We start from the raw sequence: 22,978 nt of genomic DNA, 5'->3' as shown, positions 1-22,978 counted from the left end.
TGTCAAAATCCCCTCAAATCTTCTGCCATCCTCCTCAAAATGTCACTTGTAGCCACAAAGCTTTTCTTGTCCCCATTAATCACTCGCTTTTCTATAATCCCAAATTTTTACTTTTTGCTCATGGAAAAGCATTTTAAATATAGCTGTGTGTACATGTCAGTTCCAAACTCCCAAATTTTTACTTTTATTGCAATATATATCATTCCCCAAACTATGATATTTTAATTGTGTATAAATCTGCCTTTACAGGCTTATACAAAGACCATGCAGACACAATGCCCTCTGTACTATAGATATTCAAGGATGGATTTTTGAAGAAAGAACTCAGATTTCATTAACCCACTGTACCTTATTCTTTCTAAGCATTATGGCATGCAAAAAACCCTAAAGTTATTATAAGAAAATAAAGACATGAATCTCAAGACTGTTCAATGATTTTATAAATGGTCAATAACTCAACTTCAGATATTTGAAGTACTCTGGGTTTATAGAATTTGGAGATAAAAATTTTAATGTGATCATTAAAGTTAGTACAAATGCTTCTAATATTTTTAGGATTTCATGACTGAGTTAAAGTAAATAATTGTTTCTATAAGCAATGAAAAGCAATTATTTTCTGGAAAGTTAACTTGTTCTTTGTCTCTTCAAAAATCCATCCGCATCATAGCTGAAGAAGGCACGTTGATAGGTTCATCATTCTGTTTCTTATGAACAAGAAACAGAGACTTTGTAGGCTACATAGCAGGTTTAAGAACTCAGGTTACAACCTAGTGCCAAAACAGACATGCCAAACGACTGTCACATTTACTTGATACTTCAGGAATTCGCTCTGTTCTGTTCATTTAGCATCTAAGCGCCTTCATTAAGAGTCAAGGTGAATTCATTCTAGGCCAGAACTCAGTTACTATCCATATTTTAACTTACCATTGAGAGGAAGATACAGTAACAAATGCTATAGTATATGTCAATTACTTGAAAAAGAAACACCACTCTCTCTTCTCTATTTTAAATTTTTCTGGATTCTACTCATATTAAAACTATGCTTACTATAAAAGCTCACAAAGTATTTTTGTTCACTCTACTTTCAAAACTCTTAATTATGATTTTCTTATACATATCCCAAGAAAAGCAATTAGTCAAATATTTCATGTTCACTTTTCAACTTTTAACCATATGTTTTTATAAGCTACTATATAGATCATTTCTTTTTGCTTTCCTCAAAAATGCTTATTGGAATTACTTTGAGCCTTCAAATGCATGTTTGTTTTATTCTGTTACATTAGATATTTATACCAACAACCCATCAATACAGTAAATTAGTACATGTAACTAACAAGCATATACAAGCATAACTGACTTATAACAACATTTTACAGACCAGCACAACAGCTTGTCTCTGTGGGATTTAATAAACCATATTTATCCACAGTTCTTCTGAGAAAAACAGAAGAGACTCTGATATATATTTATTATTTCTATAACAAGAACATGAAAATACATATGTGGAAGTAAATGTGGGCTCTATTTCTATTCACAAGAGTGAAATGTGCTAACTGAAGTGATAATTTCAACAGAAGTTTCATTAAAAACAAAGGCAGTTTGGTTTGGGGGTTCTGAAATAGGTCTGTTAAGAAAGCAAAATTATGAGTAAAGGTTAATAATAGGCTAACATAAAATGTCGTAAATCTCAACTTCATTAGAAACAAGCTAAGTTTCAAAGTTCTTCATTTTAAACTTTTTGTTTAAAGTTTAAAGAAGTTTGTGTTCGTCTGTTTAACTTCAAAAGTATTCATCACCAGGTTAAGGATCATAATTATAACCATCCTCTTAAGAGAATCCTGTTCAGCAGAAGTAAAATGACATGATTTGCTAGAAGCAAATATTTTATTAGCCCGCAGACCTGGTTTCAAACCTTACTTCTGGCACTTACTGTGTGACTTAAGGAAAGTTCTTAGGTTTCACTAAGGTTTAATTCCCTCAGTTGCAAATAAGTGACCATAACAACTCCTGCTTTAGTGGTTGTTATGAAAATTGCATGAAGAAATGAGAAGTAAAAGTAAAGTTGGTAAGTAGAGTGACTCTCATGGAAGTATGAGTTTATCAGTTTGTCAACATGTTACTATTATTTGTCAATATCTGTTACTATTCTTATTGCCTTTTTACTATTTTTTATGCAGTACCAATTAAGAAGTAGTCAATCAGGAGAAATATTGCAGTAAATTCTTGCAAGTATTGCAAGAATACTATCATTGCAATAAAGTATTTGAGAAACCAACTTGAAAAAATTGTATAGAGAATTATCTTTTTAAACATACATATAAGTTTAAGTCAAGGTAGATACAGTTAAAGCATTTGGAATGAGTTCAGTAGCTTTGGTGAAATAAAATCAATTCAACAGCTGAAACACAATTTGACCATGCCAAAATTTTTAACCTTAATGTAACTATTTTTTAATAGGTTGATTAAGGTATTGTTACCTTTAAGGAGGGTGAAATATATGTTCTCCTCAAGCTTCTTAAAGAGTGAAATTGTGTGAAGGACACAGGTGCTGAGCATTTCTTATACAAGAACTATGCTGGACATTGATTCCTCAGAAGCATCCCACAATGTATTACTGTCAGTATTTTGAAAATGAAATCCTGAAGTTCAGAATAGCTAAGTAGCTTGCCCCGTCACACAGCTGGTCAATTGAGGAAGCCAAAATTAAAAATCCAGATTTTTCTAAGCCTAAAGCCTTTCATCATGCTGTCTTTAGCTGCATGATTCTGAAGATGAGAACCCTGGTTATGCAGAGTGGAGTCCTGGAATAGGAAAGTTTACATGTTAAAGAAGCCTCTTGTGTTTTATTCAAATTTTTTTTCTTTTTTAAAAAAATTTATTTATTTTAATTGGAGACAAATTACTTTACAATATTGTGGTGGGTTTTGCCATACATTGACATGAATCAGCCATGGGTGTACATGTGTTCCCCATCCCGAACCCCCCTCTCACCTCCCTCCCCATCCCATCCCTCTGGATCATCCCAGTGCACCAGCCCCGAGCACCCTGTCTCATGCATTGAACCTGGACTGGCGATCTATTTCACATATGATAATATGCATGTTTCAATGCTATTCTCTCAAATCATCCCATCCTCGCCTTCTCCCACAGAGTCCAAAAGACTGTTCTTTACATCTGTGTCTCTTTTGCTGTCTCGCATACAGGGTCACCGTTACCATCTTTTTAAATTCCATATATATGTGTTAATATACTGTATTGGTGTTTTTCTTTCTGACTTACTTCACTCTGTGTAATAGATTCCAGTTTCATCCACCTCATTAGAAATTATTCAAATGCATTCATTTTAATCGCTGAGTAATACTCCATTGTGTATATGTACCACAGCTTTCTTATCCATTCATCTGCTGATGGACATCTAGGTTGCTTCCATGTCCTGGCTATTATAAACAGTGCTGCAATGAACATTGGGGTACACGTGTATCTTTCAATTCTGGTTTCCTTGGTGTGTATGCCCAGCAGTGGGATTGCTAGGTTGTATGGCAGTTCTGTTTCTGGTATTTTAAGGAATATCCACACTGTTCTCCATAGTGGCTGTACTAGTTTGCATTCCCACCAATAGTGTAAGAGGGTTCCCTTTTCTCCGCACCTTCTCCAGCGTTTATTGTTTGTAGGCTTTTTGATAGCAGCCATTCTGACCGGCGTGAGATGGTACCTCATTGTGGTTTTGATTTGCATTTCTCTGATAATGAGTGATGCTGAGCATCTTTTCATGTGTTTGTTAGCCATCTGTATGTCTTCTTCTTTTGTTTAGTCCTTTGATCCATTTTTTGATTGGGTCGTTTATTTTTCTGGAATTGAGCCTCAGGAGCTGCTTGTATATTTTTGAGATTAATTCTTTGTCAGTTGCTTCATTTGCTATTATTTTCTCCCATTCTGAGGGCTGTCTTTTCACCTTGCTTATACTTTCCTTCATTGTGCAAAAGCTTTTTAGATTAATTAGGTCCCAACAAATATTTTTTTCCTTACTGTTATAATTTTTGATGTAAAGTTCAAGACATTACAAGATATTGAAATTTTCTCTTTTTTGATATGGTTCAAAACCTCGTGATCCAGGAGTCCAATATCTCAATATCAGCTAGACATGCATTCTGAAGTGTGACGCATTCTAAAGTACACACGTGCTGGAGTACTAACTCAGATTCAATAACTTTATACCTATAAGTCCTTATTCAACTGGATTGAATTTGTCAGGCTGAAATTTATAACACGGTGGAAGACAAGAGATTTTTTAGCAGTAAGACTCTAGAAAATCAACAGGATTAAGTATACTATTCCTTTTAAAAATTGTTAAAAGCTAGTTTAAAGTCTGTGCTCTTATTGTAATTCCCCCAATGTCTCACTTTATATTTGGATAACTTTCAATTCTTGAAGTGTATGACATTATGAATTACTCTAATAGTGAATGGATTTTTCTGCAACTTCCCTAGACAGAAAAGTGGAAAAAATTCTACATATAAACCATAATATATATATAGCTTCATCAGTATATACAAATAAAACTCATTCTAACCCTGAAACGATCTTTTGGTAATTTTTTTATTAGTAATAATTTCTTCAGCAATTTCAGTTTAGCTATGAAGAATTCCATCTTAAACATTTTAATTAATGCAATTAATTGTCATTTTAAAAAATCATCTTAGAGAACTTCTGAATAAGAAACTTGGCTATTGTAATTTGTGAATGGCACAGCTAGAGTTGCAAAGAGTAGCTCATGTCATACTTCATCATTCATTCTCCAGGGTACATTAACAGTGTCTTTCCAAGGGCTTGATTAAAAAGATAATTTTTAAAAGAGATAATCCTAGGAAGAAAATATTTTTGCTGTAATTCCTCTCCTTTTTCTCACCCTAGGCTCCATGCCCCCAGGCAACTTTATCTAAGGATCCAGCACATGATCTAAGGATGTGAAATAGTCTTGCTGCTTAAGCAAATGAGGCATTAAGGCTGTTTTGTGTTTCTGTGGGTGATCAGTATTCATACTGACAGTGCAGCAGTACCTGCTGCTTGAGATGGAGTAGGAAGGGTGGTTGGGAAGGGGATTGTGTGGGTGTGCCATAATGAATCTGTTTCATCTTTGAATGACTCCATATGCTCTGGTGAAGCTACCAATTCTTTCTCTTGCTTTTTTTTCCTTTTCCTTTTAATGCCAAGATGAATTGATTCTGAACTGCTGCTCCAAACGCTGACACCATTGAATATGAAGGTGTCATTGTAAAATGAACCATAGGAAATTCTTAATAAGCAACCTTCACAGATAGTTATCATTTTTGACATTTAGATATAGACTTACAGTGAAGGGAGCTTCTTCCTTCAGTCCGTGCATGCTTAGAAGAATAAGGAGTAAAAAGGAATTTGATTGGTATTAAATATGTTTTATTCCTTGCTATGGTGAGCAGTCATATCACATCCCTTCTCTCCTTCAGTCTACCAAGAAAATTGGAAAAGGAATTCTTTGAAATCAAGAACTTTTATTTCTGAAAGAGTATAAATGGTCTTAAAGCTAAAGCTTACAGTGCTGAGATTTAAGATCTGATTTCCATGAACACTTCCTTGAAATCATTTTTGTCTGGGGAAAAAATTATAAATCCTGTAGAATACATGCTAACTACAGTTACTAAAATGCACTAAGGGAGTCATAGACTGATTCCTTTGATAAAAATCAGTATATCCCAGGAACTCACTTTCTAGATTAGAGCAAGTGATGCTTAGAAACCAATTTTATATTTTCTGACTTTGTTTTAAAAAAAGAAATGAAAATTCTTCAATTGGTATGGCTTTAAAAATGTATAAAGACTCTGCAAGGTTAAGACATTTTATTAATCTATATTCTACAAAGGAAACCTGCATATTTAGAAGTGCATTAAGCAGTCTGACATAAAATTTGGTCTTAGAGTTCTAGCTGTAAGCAACTTGTATATGGCATTCATTAACTTTATTAAATAGAGTATTCCCAAAGAATACATTTGCTGCCACATTGATATTGTATTATACTTTCATTATTAAATTGATTCTTATTTCTCCAAATGAATACTAATAATATCAACATTTCAAAAGTTTTAATTCTAGATATATCCTACTCAATGTGATTGAACTGTTATAAATAAACTGACTTCTTTTGAATAGATTCCATACACCAAAGATGCCTAGATTTAAAGGAATCCTGCTTTCAGTTATTTTATAAAACATGATTCTTTTCCATAGTAATTATTAAATTGGATATGTGTTTATTTAGTTTAGATATTTATTATTTATTTAATTTAAACTTGAATTAATTAGAATGTTTAAATCTCTTTCACCTACCAATCCATTGTCAAATCCTGTTGATGGTACCTCATACATATTTATCAGATATATCCAAAAAGTGGAGAGAACCAAATAAAAAAGCCTATATACTCAACAGCCTGCTTTAAAAATCAAGCATCGTGAATAAAAAGCCTTAACTGTAGTCTTATATGAATACTCTTCTCTTTTCTCTCCCTAGAGGTAACCTCTATCCTGAATTTGGTGCTTTTCATTGCCATGCATATTTATAAACTGGCACTACTTATTAATGTATTCATAAACAATATATTCTGCCTTTGAAAATTGGTACCAAACTGTATACACAGTTGTGCAACTTGTAAATTCCCCTCAACATTATGTTTTTCAGATGTATCCATGTTAATATATAAGTACGTTAGTTCATTTACATGAACAGTTCTGTAGTATTCCAATGTAGGGATGCATTAAAATGTGCTTGTTATCAATGTTTTATTGATGGGTGCTTGTATTGCTTCCAACTTTTTGCTATTACCATAATGCTGAAATGAACATTATTGTACATATTTCCTTTGGCAAGTGTACAAGAGTTTATCTGAGAGCATATACTTGAATTGAAAACACCAAGTTCATGGCAGTCATATAACTTCAACAGTTTTGGCAAAGGCTTCCCAAAGCCTATGAATAGATACTGCCTCAGTGATTTATGGTAGTAAATTTCTCATTTATATTGTGTACTTCAGTATTCCAGGCACTGAGAATATATAAATAAACCAAATATATAAAACTTTCTGCCTAACTGGAGCTTGCATTCAAATATGGGCATTAAAGAGTTGGGGATTGACATGTACACAGTGCTATATTGAAAACATACAACCAACAAAGACCTACTGTATAGCACAGGGAACTCTGCTCAATGCTCTGTAATAACCTAACTGGGTAAAAGAATTTAAAACCATATATATATATATATATATATATATATATATAATATAAAACTATAACTGAATAGCTTCATTGTACACCTGAAACTAACACAACATTGTTAATCAACTACTTTAATATACAATAAAAAGAAAAGAAAAAAACAAATATCGTATTAAAGAAGTAAATAAAATACACCGTATGTCAAATGGGAGAAGTACTGTAGATAAAAATAAAGCAAGAAAGAGGGATAGAGACTGCTGGAATGAGAGATGCAACTTTAAATAAATCAAACTGTCCTGAGAAAGTAAACAAAGAAAGAAAAGGGGTAAGGAAAAAGCTACAAATCCTCACTAATATCACTATCACACTTTTTAATTTGTATTAAGTGAAATGAAAAGGGAAAGATTTCTCACTGTGATTGTTTTTTCTGAGATTGAGCAGATTTCCATATGTTAGTTTCCCATGTAGATTTTCTCTATTGTTGATTGCTTATTAATGTCTTAACCCATTTTCATACTGGGTTGCTTTCTTATCTCTTACTGAATAAGAGAGTTCTTTTCATATTTTAGAGGCGCTCTTCCTTTGTTATTATGTGTGTGTGTGTGTTACAAATAATCTTCTACCATTTTGTGATTTAATTCTTGATTCTTTGAGATTATCTTTCATGCACTGAAGTTCTAATTTTATTGTCATTTTTTTCATTGAATGTATACATCTTTTCCTTTATGCTTTGTATTTGTGTCTGAAATCCTACCCTATCCTAAATATTTCTTCTAAATATTCTTATTTTTATTGATCTTGTGATGTGAGATATTAATCCAATTTTGTTTCTTTCTATGTGCATAAAAAAATCATCCTGTAATGGTAACTTTTTAAAATAAAAATTGTATCTCCACTTAAATGTCAGTCACAAACAAATTTCTTGACCATTCCTTCTAAGTTATATCCCACTTTTTTGTGCAATCCCACCCTATAATTCTCCTTCTTGGAATGTAAAAATGATTTTAAATAATTGATTACTCATTTAATTAAGTAATTTCTAGTCTCACCCTGCCTCCTGTCCAAAAGTATAAACTTCATGAAAGTATAAATCACCTCTTACTTAAAACTATAACCTCAGTTCCAACATGGTACCTAGTTCCGAATAAGTGACTATAAATGTCTTCAGTGAATACATAAGCAAATTTCATTTCACCACTACGTGAGATAAAAATTGCATTGATTTCTGGCACCCCAATTTTTAATAACATTGAAAATAACCATAAGCTTTCCAATATTTACGTGATCCTGAATAAACTGTCTACCACATGTAGCTCAGTCAGTAAGTCAGTTCAGTCGCTCAGTTGTCTCCAACTCTTTGTGACCCCATGGACTGCAGCACTCCAGGCCTCCCTGTCCATAACCAACTCCTGGAGTTTACTCAGACTCATACCCATTGAGTCGGTGATCATCCAGCCATCTCATCATCTGTCATCCCCTTCTCCTGCCTTCAGTCTTTCCCAGCATCAGGGTCTTTTCCAATGAGTCAATTCTTTGCATCAGGTGGCCAAAGTATTGGAGTTTCAGCTTCAGCATCAGTACTTCCAACGAATATTTAAGACTGATTTCCTTGAGATTGGACTGGTTGGATCCCCTTGCAGTACAAGGGACTCTCAAGAGTCTTCAACACCACAGTTCAGAAGCATCAATTCTTTGGCGTTCAGCTTTCTTTATAGTCCAACTCTCACATCCATACATGACCACTGGGCAAACCATATCCTTGACTAGACAGACCTTTGTTGGCAAAGTAATGTCTCTACATTTTAATGTGCTGTCTAGGTTGGTCATAACTTTTCTTCCAAGGAGCAAGCATCTTTTAATTTCATGTCTGCAGTCACCATCTACAGTGATTTTGGAGCCCCCCAAAAATAAAGTCTGTCACTGTTTCCACTGTTTCCCCATCTGTTTGCCATGAAGAGATGGCTTCATGTGGCTAGTGGTGCCCGTATTAGTCAGTGTGGTTCTATAACTTAGAGGCACAGGCATCACCTGGAAGCTTGGTAGAGATGCACACTCGTGGGCCTCACCCCAGGTCTGCTGAGTTGAATCTGCATTTTATCAAACCCCCAGCACTGCATCCCCAGAACACACATTAAAGTTTGAGAAACACTGGTTTTGAAGGCTTACAAGTGGCCAGACCTCAAGTCAGTATGGCATGACTACACACCATTTATGTTTCTTTTTTAAACATAAACAAATGTTAATATAAATAATTTATTTTGAAGGTGGGGCTCCCTCTTTTCTTGTTCCATCCTTTGGCCCTGGTCTCTTGGAAGAGTGATGATTTAATCCCTGGTTTGGTTTTTAACTGGACCAGTTTAGTTCTACCCCACTCAGAGCTTTGTAGTAGGTGTACAGTGAGAAGATGAGCACATGTCCCTTGACTGTGTGGACTTTGAGAGAGGGTACTATTCCGGTGTCTGTCACTGGTTGTGTCTCCATGTTAGAGAATGTGAACCCGCTGGGTATATTTCCCCATCTGTATATAGCACAGTAGTACCTGAGATGCCTTGTGGATATCTCATGAAGATCAAATGAACCATATGTAATTGTATTTTCCCTTTCTTACCCTTCAATTATAATTTTTTTCAAAAATGTGAACAGGTAATACACTCACATGTTGTGATGCTCCAAAGATATAAAAGGGTATATTATATAGTGAGAAATAAGACTCAGTCTCCAAAGAGGCATCAGTGGTACCAGTTTGGGGGGATTTTTCAAGAGACAGTTCATGCACACACCAGGAATTACATCTAAATGACCTTCCCTTCTTCTTTTCACACAGCACAATCACCTTGCATTTCGACCTTCCCATCAAAAGTGTGCCTCAAACATTGGCTGTGTCAATTTATAGAGTTTCCTCTTTTCTTTTTCACAATTATACAACATTCCTTTGTATTAATGCACTACAACTTATTTAACCAATTTTTCACAATTATCCAACATTCCTTTGTATTAATGCACCACAACTTATTTAACCAAGGCTATTCTCAATTTTTGTTTCTAATTTTTCCTATTTAACAGTGATTCAGTGAATATTTTACATGTATATGAGGACATCTCACAGGTAACTTGTTAATTTAAATCATTTTATTATAAATACTTGACACATAAAAAAATCAATATAAATATTTGACTTTTTCTTAAAGACTACCATTCATATAACCTTTCCCCCACCCTAAAAAGAGGTAAGAAATATGGTAGGGCTGGCAAATCAGTAAGACATGTAAACGCTATGATCTAAGCAGTATGTCATCTGCCTCCTACCTAACCAGTATATCTACATTTACATAGAACTGTAAACGCACCACTAAGTTTCTTGACCCCTTCGTCTCTAGAAATCAATAATCAGCCTTATATAATCGAATGAGTCAAACTTAGGGAAAATTGGAAAGTCTTTTCCAGCTAGACAAGGATTCTTTAATGATTCTGGGGGTATTATTTCTGTAGAGTTGAAACAGAGTATACAATATATAATCTTTTCTTTTCAATAAATATGTTTATTTCTCTAACCTAGGGTACAATAATGTTTCTGGAATTCTGGGATGTCAATTTTGGACATTTGTAATCTCCTTGTTAGTGCTACTTCTTTTTCATGTCCTGCCTTTTAAAAAATAGCTGGGGAGTTGAGATGACCTTCATAACTTTAACAAACTTTAACAGAAAATAAAACCAAACTTTTAAATGTGGAATGTATTTATTGATTCATTCAGTCAACAAATAGTGGATGCTGTTGTTCAGTCACTCAGTTGTGTCTGACTCTTTGTGACTCTATGGACTGCAGCACACCAGGCTTCCCTAACCTTCACCATCTCCTGGAGCTTACTCAAACTCATGTCCATTGAGTTGGTGATGCCATCCAATCATCTCACCCTCTGTCATCCCTGTCTCCTCCTGCCTTCAATCTTTCCCAGCATCAGGGTCTTTTCTAATGAGTCGGCTCTTCACATCAAATGGCCAAATTATTGGAGCTTCAGCTTTAGCATCAGTCCTTCCAATGAATATTCAGGACTGATTCCCATTGACTGGTTTGATCTTCTTGCAGTCCAAGGGACTCTCAAGAATCTTTGCCAACACCACAGTTGAAAAGCATCAATCCTTTGGTGCTCAGCCTTCTTTATGGTCCATTGTTTTAAGCGGTGGGGACAAAATGATGGGGAAGAAAAGCATGCAAAATCCCTTCATTGATGAAGTTTTCATTGTTCCAGAGAGGTACATTATAAAAGAAATAAAATGACCATATTCTATAGTGTTTATAGTAGTAAGAAAAATAAGCAGGGTAATGGGATGGTGACCAAAAGAGTGCTATTTTAGATGGAGCTACCCATTAAAAAAAGATACACCTTAGACAAGACATTTACTCTGTTTTACTTTACAAGACTCAAGAGTGAATCTGGTGAACAGCCTCGATTCATTTGGATCAAACTTTCCCATTTAAAGGTCTTTAACTCACTCCTGTTCTTTCTCTACATTTTTTTCACACAATTCCAGTTTCTCCATCTGTATATTTTTATGAGTTAATACTGAATCCTCATCTGTTGGTATCCATATACTTTGCCATCTTTTTAACCTTCTTACGCTTAAATACATGCTAATTTGCATACAATACATAATGCTGTACACATGGAGTTATGTAAGTGTGCATAGACAAGCGTGTGATTCCCAGGTGGCGCAGTGGTAAAGAATCTCCCTGCCAAACAGGAAATGCAAGTTCTATCTCGGGGTCCGGAAGACCTTCTGGAGAAGGAAACGGCAACCTACTCCAGTATTCTTGCCTGGGAAATCTCATGGATAGAGGAGTCTGGTGGGCTACAGTCCATGGGGTCGCAAAGAGTTGGACACAACTTAGGGACTAAACCCAGCCCACCAGTATAAAGGGTATGAGAGAAAGTATGTGTATGTAAACATGTAGACAAAAGACACAGAACTTTGTGAAAGCACACCCATGCACTAAGGAAGCAATGAGGAAAGCAACTATGCTGAGCAGTGTTAGATGTTTCTAAAGTAATTACTTAGTAAAATTGATTTATCATTGCGGAGGCAAAACACAGTTGAAACCACAGTCAGAAATGTTCCTGTGGGTCAGCTGTGGCTATGCTGTAATCTATAAAAAAAATCACCCCACATATTCCAGTCACATAATTAAATATTTCAGCACTACCGTCAACTGTATTAAACATTTAAACAACACTGGATTTTTAAAAAAACAATAATTATAATAATGGGATCAACTTTATACTGATCATACTCAATGCAGCTTTTAACTATTATCTGTTTAAAATAGGCAGCCATTACTTAAAATATATGTAAATACTTTCACCTTTTAAAACCAAGTGAAAGTGAAAGTTGCTCAGTCGTGTCTGATTCTTTGAGACCCCATGGACCGTACAATCCATGGAATTCTCCAGGCCAGAATGCTGGAGTGGGCAACTGTTCCCTTCTACAGGGAATCTTTCCAACCCAGGGATCCAACCAGGTCTCCCACATTGCCGGAGGATTCTTTACCAGCTGAGCCACCAGGGAAACCCAAGAATACTGGAGTGGGTAGCTGAGGTTTCCCAGGTGGCTCTAGTGGTAAAGAACCTGCCTGCCAACGAAGGATACGTAAGAGATGCGGGTTCAATCCTTGGGTCAGGAAGGAGAAGGGCATGGCAACTAACTCCAGTATTCTTGCCTAGAAAATCCCATGGACAGAGGAGCCTGAACCTGGCAGGCTACAGGCCATAGGGTTGCAAAGAATCAGACACAACCAAAGCGACTTAGCATACATGCACACACATACTTAAATATTAGTAGAGCTTTCCCTCTATCTCTCATAAGAGTCTTTCTCCCAAGCCTTATATCTACTGAACCTTTTTTTCAATATGAATTTAAAATCTATTGCTCAAAAGGAATTTTCATATATACAATGGAACTTTATAAATGTATTCAACAAAAAGATTGCTGGATCAATGTAATATTTTTCCTTTAGATTATGACAAATAAAACCTGGTTCAGGTCAAAATAAAACTGAAGTCCTTCTTACCTATCCTTAAGAAGTATGGCCTGAAACTATTTTGGCTCAACTAGATAAAAGATTCTTTATGAAGTGCTTTATCAGCTTCAATAATTAAAAGATTCCCTGCTAACTCTTCAGTGAGTCTTCTTTGTAGCTGTGCTTTGCAAAGTCAGTTCCTCCTATCTCCTCCTTTGAAATGTCTAATTAAATTGAGAAGCTTTTCTTTTCTATTCATTTTGTTTTTGCCATATTGGACATAGATACAAAAATAATTAAATTACAATGCTGGTGTTTTTTTTTTCATTCTTGTTTTCATGGGACTATAAGGAAGGCTGCTGCTGCTAAGTCACTTCAGTCGTGTCCAACTGTGTGACCCCATAGATGGAAGCCCACCAGGCTCCCCCATCCCTGGGATTCTCCAGGCAAGAACACTGGAGTGGGTTGCCATTTCCTTCTCCAATGCATGAAAGTGAAAAGTGAAAGGGAAGTCGCTCAGTCGTGTCTGACTCGTAGCGACCCCATGGACTGCAGCCCACCAGGCTCCTCTGTCCATGGGATTTTCCAGGCAAGAGTACTGGAGTGGGGTGCCATTGCCTTCTCCAAAAGGAAGCCTAGGAGAAGGTATGTTTTCCCAGCTTGAGGTTTTTAAGTTGGTCTTTTATTGGCACCTTCAGTGTTAAATATCTTTGGGATTAATGGATGTAACAGGAATAGCTTCCCTGATGCCTGTATTGATGCTGTAATTATTTTTGAGAATAATCAGCTAGTGAAGAATTGAAACTGAACACTTCAGAGCCCTTGCATTTCCTTTGTAAGCATTGCTTAAGCACTGTTACAGTATCTTTTCTAAAATGTATTTGCTTTAGTGTTAAAAGAAATCTAAATGAAAAAAAAAGTCTAAGGCCTACCTTCCTGGTACATTTTTTTTTCATTTTTATGTGCCTATTTCTATTTATATTCACAAACATATTTAAAAGCATCATAATTATATGTTTTATCAGTGTTTTGGCTCATTATTGCAAGTGTAAATTCCAGCCAGTAATAATCTGAAAAGGTGATTTATGCCTTTTATAATATCAGGTTCTGGGATGAAGACTCTTAAAAAGTTATTTCGATTATTAGAATGGAGGGCAGATGAAGGGTTAAAACAACTCAATCATAATTCAGTGAGAACCTTCTGGGCATTGCCACTAGCTATTTTGAGGAAATATAGAGTAAGAGACAGATACATATGCAAGGGGCTTTTCAGTATAAGAACATGATAGTTGTTAAAATAGAATACAAAATATTTCAAAAGCACAATACTTTGTAGTTGACTCATGTAAAACTTCTAGAAGATTTCAAAATAAAATGCATATAGGTGCATGCTCGTACATGTGCACCTGTATGTATTAATATTTCCAGAGGGAAACCTTCATGAATGAAGTTACGGAGATGCCATGTTCAGTCATGCTCAGGCATAGAGAAGGAAGAGCGACAGTTTAGCATTCTACCAATGGTTCTCTGTCAGTCAAAGAACCACTCAAACAGGCCTCTGAGGATAACCATTCTGAATAAAATAGCAAATGGTTGAGCAATATTCCCTGCTCAAGCAAAGTTCCTATAATTTAATGGTCAGAAATCTTAAGTTGATGCATTTAAAGAAAAGCCAAGTATACCTCCCTGGATAGTATAGTTTGCTTTAATGTTATCCTAAGTTCCATGAAAGCAGAGACTTTTTCTCTTTTGTTTATTTATTCATTCAAAGCACTTATAACAGTACATGGTACAGAGTAGGTACTCAATAAATCCTGGTTAGACAGATTTTGAAATTCCACACAGAGGCTTTGGTTCCATTTCATGCCTCACAGTCAACCAAGAAAAACTACAACTGGTCAGAGTCACTGAATCTTTGAAAATAGATCTGTAGGCATCAGTGCAGTACAGAGGATAAAAGTCAAAACTGGAAGTCAAGACACAGGTTCTGCCTTTAATAACCACCTGTAAAATGATGGTCAAGTCACTTAATCTCTCTAATATCGCCATCTGACTGACACCCTTTCTAATTCTCAAATTCTATGAATCTATTCTGAATCTAATACATAACTCTTTAAAAGTCATAGATGATTACCCAAGCTTTTTGTGCATCAAATCGACTTTGTGCTAAAGATAAATCATTGCTGATCATGGAAGCTTAAATGAGGAAATATAAAAATTCTTTTAAAGCCTTTGGATGATATACAGTTAATATTAATATACAGTTGAAGAAAATGTGACAATTCCATTCAGTAATATAATACTTTTCTTTCCCAGAAGTTTTCAAATTTGTAACACATTGCAAATATTTAAGATTAGTGTAAGCACTTTAAAAAGACAAGAATGTTTAAGGTTTATTTTCCTCCCTATGGTTGTGGTGGTTTTAGTCACTGAGTCATGACCAACTCTTTTAAACCCAAAGACTGTAGCCCACAGGCTCCTCTGTCTATGGGATTTCCCAGGCAAGAATATTGGGGTGGGTTGCCATTTCCTTCTCCAGGGGATCTTCCCAACTCAGGGATCGAACCTGAGTTTCCTGCATTGTAGGTGGATTCTTTACCATCTGAGCCACCAGGGATTCCCATAGATCTAGCTAAATTTTATGTACATTGGATTGAACCTGCTTAACCCAATCTTCTAAATTTGACAAGAACAGAAGAATTTGATGCAAATTTATGTGGATTAAGGAAATGCACGTTTTTTTCCTAGCCTTGGGTTAGAATAAAACCAGAAGACAATGGTAGAATTTATTTTAATCCAAAGCATTTGTTTCCTTAAATGTGAAAGACTGCTGAACTCTCTAAAGCCTGCTGCTACTGGTGCTAAGTCGCTTCAGTCGTGTCCGACTCTGTGCGACCCCATAGACAGCAGCCCACCAGGCTCCCCCATCCCTGGGATTCTCCAGGCAAGAACACTGGAGTGGGTTGCCATTTCCTTCTCCAATGCAGGAAAGTGAGAAGTGAAAGTGAAGTCGCTCAGTTGTGCCTGACTCAGCGACCCCATGGACTGCAGCCACCAGGCTCCTCCATCCATGGGATTTTCCAGGCAAGAGTACTGGAGTGGGTTGCCATTGCCTTCTCCGCTCTAAAGCCTAGTCTTGTTATAAATAAAGCAAATAGTTTTCCTTGCCCACATCAGAGCTGTTATAGTATTTCAAATTTTCATTCTCCATTCACAATAGGGCAATTTTCACTTACAAGGTAGTATTATTATTAATATATATCTTTGGACAGTGAAAAATTATAAAATATTGGTCAGATCCATAGGGAGATTAAGGTTCTACCATGAGACTTATAGTTTTAACACACGTTTAACAGGCACAAGTAACACTAATGATGATGTCATTAATCATTAGGCCTACAAGCAAATATTCATATTAGTTAGGATACCCTCTACTTGACTCTGATAATCTGGGTAAGATGCACAAAAGCCAGGTTACTAACCCAGATACATTGTTCAGTATGCCATGGGCAGTTTAGGTCTAGCAGACAGAAAAATCATCCTTTCCTGGGCATTCCTGCCTAGGCTGATTGGCTCCCTGATGTTTCCCATTCACTCTCAGCTGCTCTTTCCCTGCTTCATTCGAAACTATAGATTTCTCTCCTTGGCCTCAGCTGCTGTCTTTATTTCCCAAACTACATGTTTGACTTCCCACCACCACATATTATTCTCTGGTGAAGTCTCTTTCACTACAAGATCATTAAAGACCAGATCTCTTAGAAGGAAGTCTACCCTGTTTTTGAGTATAACATTTTATTTTAATGATACAAAAGAACAAAGTCCAGTAGTTGGTTTGGAGAGTCAGAACCCAGCAAAAATAACTACAGGAAGAAGACAAAAGAGTACATGAAAGAACTATCCGTTGCAGGAAGTTCACTCCCTAGTAGCAGTCTATCGTATTTATTCTAAACAGTATGCAGCCTCAATCAATTGTTGATCTAGTATTAATGAGGACAGGGAACAATGATCTGTATCAGTCAAGTCTATAGATGGTCCAAAAACCTTATAATAATCTCATCTCCTGCCAAAATTTTTGACCAAATATGCTCAAGGACTGTATAATTTGCTAATTTCATTTTATCTCCTGTCATTTCCTCTGCTCATCCTCTGAATAGAATAATAATTAGTGAAATTGCCAGGAAGTAGTTACAGAGCAAGAGACAGGGAAATGGCCATGGACACTTGGGCATTTTCTATGCAGCAGGCACTGTACTGAGAATTTAGAATACATTGGAATTAGGCATCTGGACACTTCACAGACTGACCTCATTATATGGACTCTGCTTGCAGGAGACAAACTCCAAACACTTTCATGTTTAGTCACATAAGAATCAGCCAAACCTGACCTTTCTTTGTTGCTCAAAGTCAAAAGGGCAAAAAGAGAGAAGTTTAACCACTTCATTATAATCTCTTAAGACACAGAGTTTCACTTAAACGTTAAGTTACCTCAAACATCTCTACAGGTGCTGAGATAAATGATATCTTTGATGGGTTTATACGCCTCATCGAGTGCTTTGTGTTTATAGACCATAGCGAGAGCAAAGTGATTGTTTTTTTTCCTCCCAGCGAACTGTCTGTCTGTGGGATTTACAGGGTGAACACAAGATATAATGTTTGCATCCTAAGATTTGCCAGTAAAGCAAACCTCAAGTCCTTTATTATTACCCATTTTTTTAAAAGTTCAGATCATTGTGATTACACTCCATTATTCAATGGAATCTTACAAGAAACCAAAGGCTTTGTTTTCAATGATTGATGACATTTCAACTTTCTTGAGTCTTTAACTTTATAGTGTATATTTCAGAGGTTTTTCTCAATGTTTTACAGTGGTGGTACTTCTGAACCTAACAAAAATGAGTTATGTAGCTCTTAAAATTAGCACAGTTAAAGGGACAGATTGTAACCAAAAAAAAAAAAATTTTTTTTTAAGTAATGGATTGAAGTGTAAAAAAAAAAAAAATTGAAGATATTTTTCATAAACTTAAATTCTCTGAATTGGATAATTGGACTTGGTTATTGGGCAGTAATCAAGATAGGGCAGTTATCACTGTGCACTAAGAATTTTTATTTTTCAGGCAAGTCTAGGTTAACAATTGCCAAATATTTGAGATATAATAAAGGACATCATTTTTAGTCCTCAGTTCTGAAGTTAGGATGCATAGTTTCAAATCTCAATTCTACCACCGGTAAGCGATTGATCTTTTCAAGTCTTTTATGCTTCAATTCCTTTCTCTGTAAAATGGGGATAATATTGGTATCTACTCTGTAGGGTTGCTCTGAGTAAATTCAGAAGTTTGACTAGTCAATCAATGTAACAACAACAGATGTTTATTACCTGCCTTCTCTGTGTCAAGCACTCTCTGAAATATCAAGGATTCCGAGTTGAACAAGACACAACCACTGTCTCTAAAAGTCATAGGATATAGAATCTTTTCCATTTTTATTACACCAACTAAAATAAAAGCCTGGCAACCAATTAAGGGCAGCCATGAAATCAGAAGACGATTGTTTCTCAGCAGGAAAGCTATGACAAACCTAGACAGTGTGCTGAAAAGCAGAGACATTACTCTGCTGACAAAGGTCCGTATAGTCAAGGCTATGGTCTTCCCAGTGGTCACATATGGCCTGTGATAGCTAGACCCTAAAGATAGGTGCTGCTGCTGCTGCTGCTAAGTCGCTTCAGTCGTGTCCGACTCTGTGCGACCCCATAGACGGCAGCCCACCAGGCTCCCCCGTCCCTGGGATTCTCCAGGCAAGAACACTGGAGTGGGTTGCCATTTCCTTCTCCAGTGCATGAAAGTGAAAAGTGAAAGTGAAGCCGCTCAGTCATGTCCGACTCTTAGCGACCCCATGGACTGCAGCCTACCAGGCTCCTCCATCCATGGGATTTTCCAGGCAAGAGTACTGGAGTGGAGTGCCATTGCCTTCTCCGATAAAGACAGCAGAGCGCCAAATAATTGATGCCTTCGAACTGTGGTGCTGAAGAAGACTCTTGGGAGTCCCTTGGACAGCAAGCAGATCAAACCAGTCAATCTTAAGGGAAATCAACCTTGAATATTCTTTGGAAAGACTTATGCTGAACCTGAAGCTCCAGTATTTTGGTTACCTGATGTGAACAGCCAACTCATTGGAAAACTCTCCGAAAAAATAGCAATGAGGAAAACATGAGGGCAAAAGGAGAAGGATGAGATGGCTGGATGGCATCACTAATGCAACAGACATGAACTTGGGCAAACTTTGGGAGATGGTGAGGGACAGGGAGGCCTGGCATGCTGCAGTCCATAGGGTTGCAAAGAGGCAGACACGACTGTGCACTGAACAACAACAACCCTCTTCACAATGTTTGTGATTGGATATTTCTTTGAAGGGAGAATCCATTTTAAGAACTTACTACTACCACTTCTTATACTGTCCATCAACAGATAAACATTTCCTCCACTAGAATTAGCCTCCATGCTAAAGGCAGTTTCAGCAGTTTAAGAAAATGCTGTTGAAATGTAAATAATAAAGGCATGGTATATATATTTAAAGGAACCAAAATGGGTCCCACAGAAATTTGTCTATCATCCAAACTCACTTTGTTCTCAAACTTCTGTAGTACTCAGAAAGGAGAAATAACCCTGGCTTTAAACCACTACCACCACTACCACCCCCCATGCTATTTGCAAGAAGCCATGTCTGAGAGGTAGAATGTTCAAGCAGGTGCTTGACTGCTGCAGAAGCAGAGAAAGGCCATCTCTGCAATGGGAAAGCAGAAGGGGCAGCCAACCTCCGTTACAGAAATAAGATGATTTGATGGCCTATTTGGGGGCTTCCCTGGTGGCTCAGTCGGTAAAAAATATCCATCTGCAATGCAGGAGACTCGGGTTCCTGAGTCAGGAAGATCCCTGGAGAAGGAAATGACAACCAACTCCAGTATTCTTGCCTGGGAAATCCCATGGACAGAGGAGCCTGGCACCCTACAGTCCATGGGATCGAAAAGAGTTGGAACGACTGAGTCACTAAACCACCACCACCACCAATTTCTACATTGGGTGGTAGGTTTATATGTGGTTACACATTATGCTTTTTAACTTAAATATACATTGCACATATTCTTTTGTAGATATCAAATATTTTACAGTAAAAATTTTTGAAAAGATTTATATACCTAACTCATGAAATATACTGTTAGAAAGCCATCAAAATAACCCAAAGTTGTATGTCATTTTTCTGTTCTATACTGGATTATCTCTTGATCCTTTAATCAAAGCCTTGTAATTACCAGGAAAGAGACTGTGGATAAATGAAAGAAGAAACAGAGAGGAACCAGTGTGGAGATAAGAAGGATAGGAACTGTTGTTGGTGTAGTTCTCCAGTGGGGGAGAGAGACATCGTCACTGCAGGATGTTCTAGGGTCCCCGAAAGAATGTCTGAGAGCTAAAGCAGAGGGCATTTAGGCAGTGACAGGCCTAAAGATTCACTAATAAGATAGCAAATTCTATTAGTATATTTTAATCTATGGGCTAGAGATCCAGGCTGCAACAAGACTGAAAACCTATAGGTTTAGGTTCAGTTCAGTTCTGTTCAGTCACTCAGTCGTGTCCGACTCTTTGCGACCTCATGAATCGCAGCACGCCAGGCCTCCCTGTCCATCACCATCTCCTGGAGTTCACTCAAACTCACGTTCATCGAGTCAGTGATGCCATCCAGCCATCTCATCCTCTGTTGTCCCCATTTCCTCCTGCCCTCAATCTTTCCCAGCATCTTTTCAAATGAGTCAGCTCTCCACATCAGGTGGCCAAAGTATTGGAGTTTCAGCTTTAGCATCATTCCTTCCAAAGAACACCCAGGGATGATCTACTTTAGAATGGACTGGTTGGATCTCCTTGCAGTTCAAGGGACTCTCAAGAGTCTTCTCCAACACCACAGTTCAAAAGCATCAATTCTTTGGCGCTCAGCTTTCTTCACAGTCCAACTCTCACATCCATACATGACCACTGGAAAAACCATAGCCTTGACTAGACGGATCTTTTTTGGCAAAGTAATGTCTCTGCTTTTCAATATACTATCTAGGTTGGTCATAACTTTTCTTCCAAGGAGTAAGCGTCTTTTAATTTCATAGCTGCAGTCACCATCTGCAGTGATTTTGGAGCCCAAAAAAATAAAGTCTGACACTGTTTCCACTGTTTCCCCATCTATTTCCCATGAAGTGATGGGACCAGATGCCATGATCTTGGTTTTCTGAATGTTGAGCTTTAAGCCAACTTTTTCACTCTCCTCTTTCACTTTCATCAAGAGGCTTTTGAGTTCCTCTTCACTTTCTGCCATAAGGGTGGTGTCATCTGCATATCTGAGGTTATTGATATTTCTCCCAGCAATCTTGATTCCAGGTTAGAGTTTAGAAAAGAAATGAAGAAAACTTCTGGATTCCCAAGTATTGCCAGAATCACACCATCTCTGTGTTCCAACCGTGTTATATTTCTTCTTCAATACCATTTCTCCTGCCAGAGACACTCTTTTCTCTTCCTATGCCCTTTATTATTGTTGGTGTTTGTTCAGTCACTAAGTCATGTCCAACTCTTTGCCACCCCATTGGACTGCAGCACGCCAGGTTTCTCTGTCCTTTATCATCCCCCAGAGTTTGTTCAAACTCATGTCCATCGAGTCAGTGATGCCATCCAATCATCTCATCCTCTGTTACCCCTTCTCCTCCTGCCTTCAATCTTTCAGGGTCTTTTCCAATGAGTCAGCCCTTTGCAACAGGTGGCCAAAGTACTGGCATTTCAGCTTCAGCATCAGTCCTTGTAATGAATATTCAGGGTTGACTTCCTTTAGGATTGACTGGTTTGATCTCCTTGCTGTCCAAGGGATTCTCAAGAGTCCTTTGTTGTCAACACCTATTAATCTCACTTCCTCGTGCATGTGTGCTCACTCAGTTGTGTCCAACTTTGCAATCCCATGGACTGTAGCCTGCCAGGCTCCTCTGTCCTCTTCCAGGGGATCTTCCTGATCCAGGAATCGAACTCATATCTCTTGCATCTCCTGCAATGATAGACCAATTCTTTACCACTGAGCCACCTGAGAATCCCCCACTTCCTCAGAGAAGCATTTTCCAAAGCACTAGGCCAGGCTAGGAGTTTCTTTTGAAAGCCCTTTACAGCACTCTATACTTTGATTCCTGACACTCAGTCCATATGTAAGTAAATGTTCATGCTTAACATCTGTCTCTACAATTGTGTGTGGGTGCAAGTTTCCAGACATCAGAAACTGTGCTTTCCTATTTACCCCTGTACATCTAGGCCTAAGACAGAGCCTGACACATAAGAAGTACTCCAGAAATATTTATATTAAATTCATGAATGAGTAATGAGTAAATGAAGGAATAAATGAATTTGTTGTCTCTGAACCATCCAAGCAGGTATTTCTCAGAGACAGAATTATCATTCTGAGCTCAAAAGAGAGATTAGGGCTGGCAATAAAGATTTAAGAGTCACCAGCTTCCATGTGGTGATGAAATTCATAGGGGAGAATAAATCTCCTAGGAAGAGTAAAAATTGCACAAGACTGAAGACAAACAAGGAATGTGGATCCTGGGAAAGTAATTCAGAAACTTGCTCAAAAGTCTGTTGCAGTCTGGATAGTGATCAAGAAGAGCTCAGATTGTTTTACTCAAACAGAATTTTAATCTTTGCACTAGGA

The sequence above is a fragment of the Bos mutus genome, chromosome 6 (assembly GCF_027580195.1).
Source record: "Bos mutus isolate GX-2022 chromosome 6, NWIPB_WYAK_1.1, whole genome shotgun sequence".
NCBI classification, from domain to species: domain Eukaryota; kingdom Metazoa; phylum Chordata; class Mammalia; order Artiodactyla; family Bovidae; genus Bos; species Bos mutus.
This window is presented reverse-complemented; position numbering follows the sequence as displayed.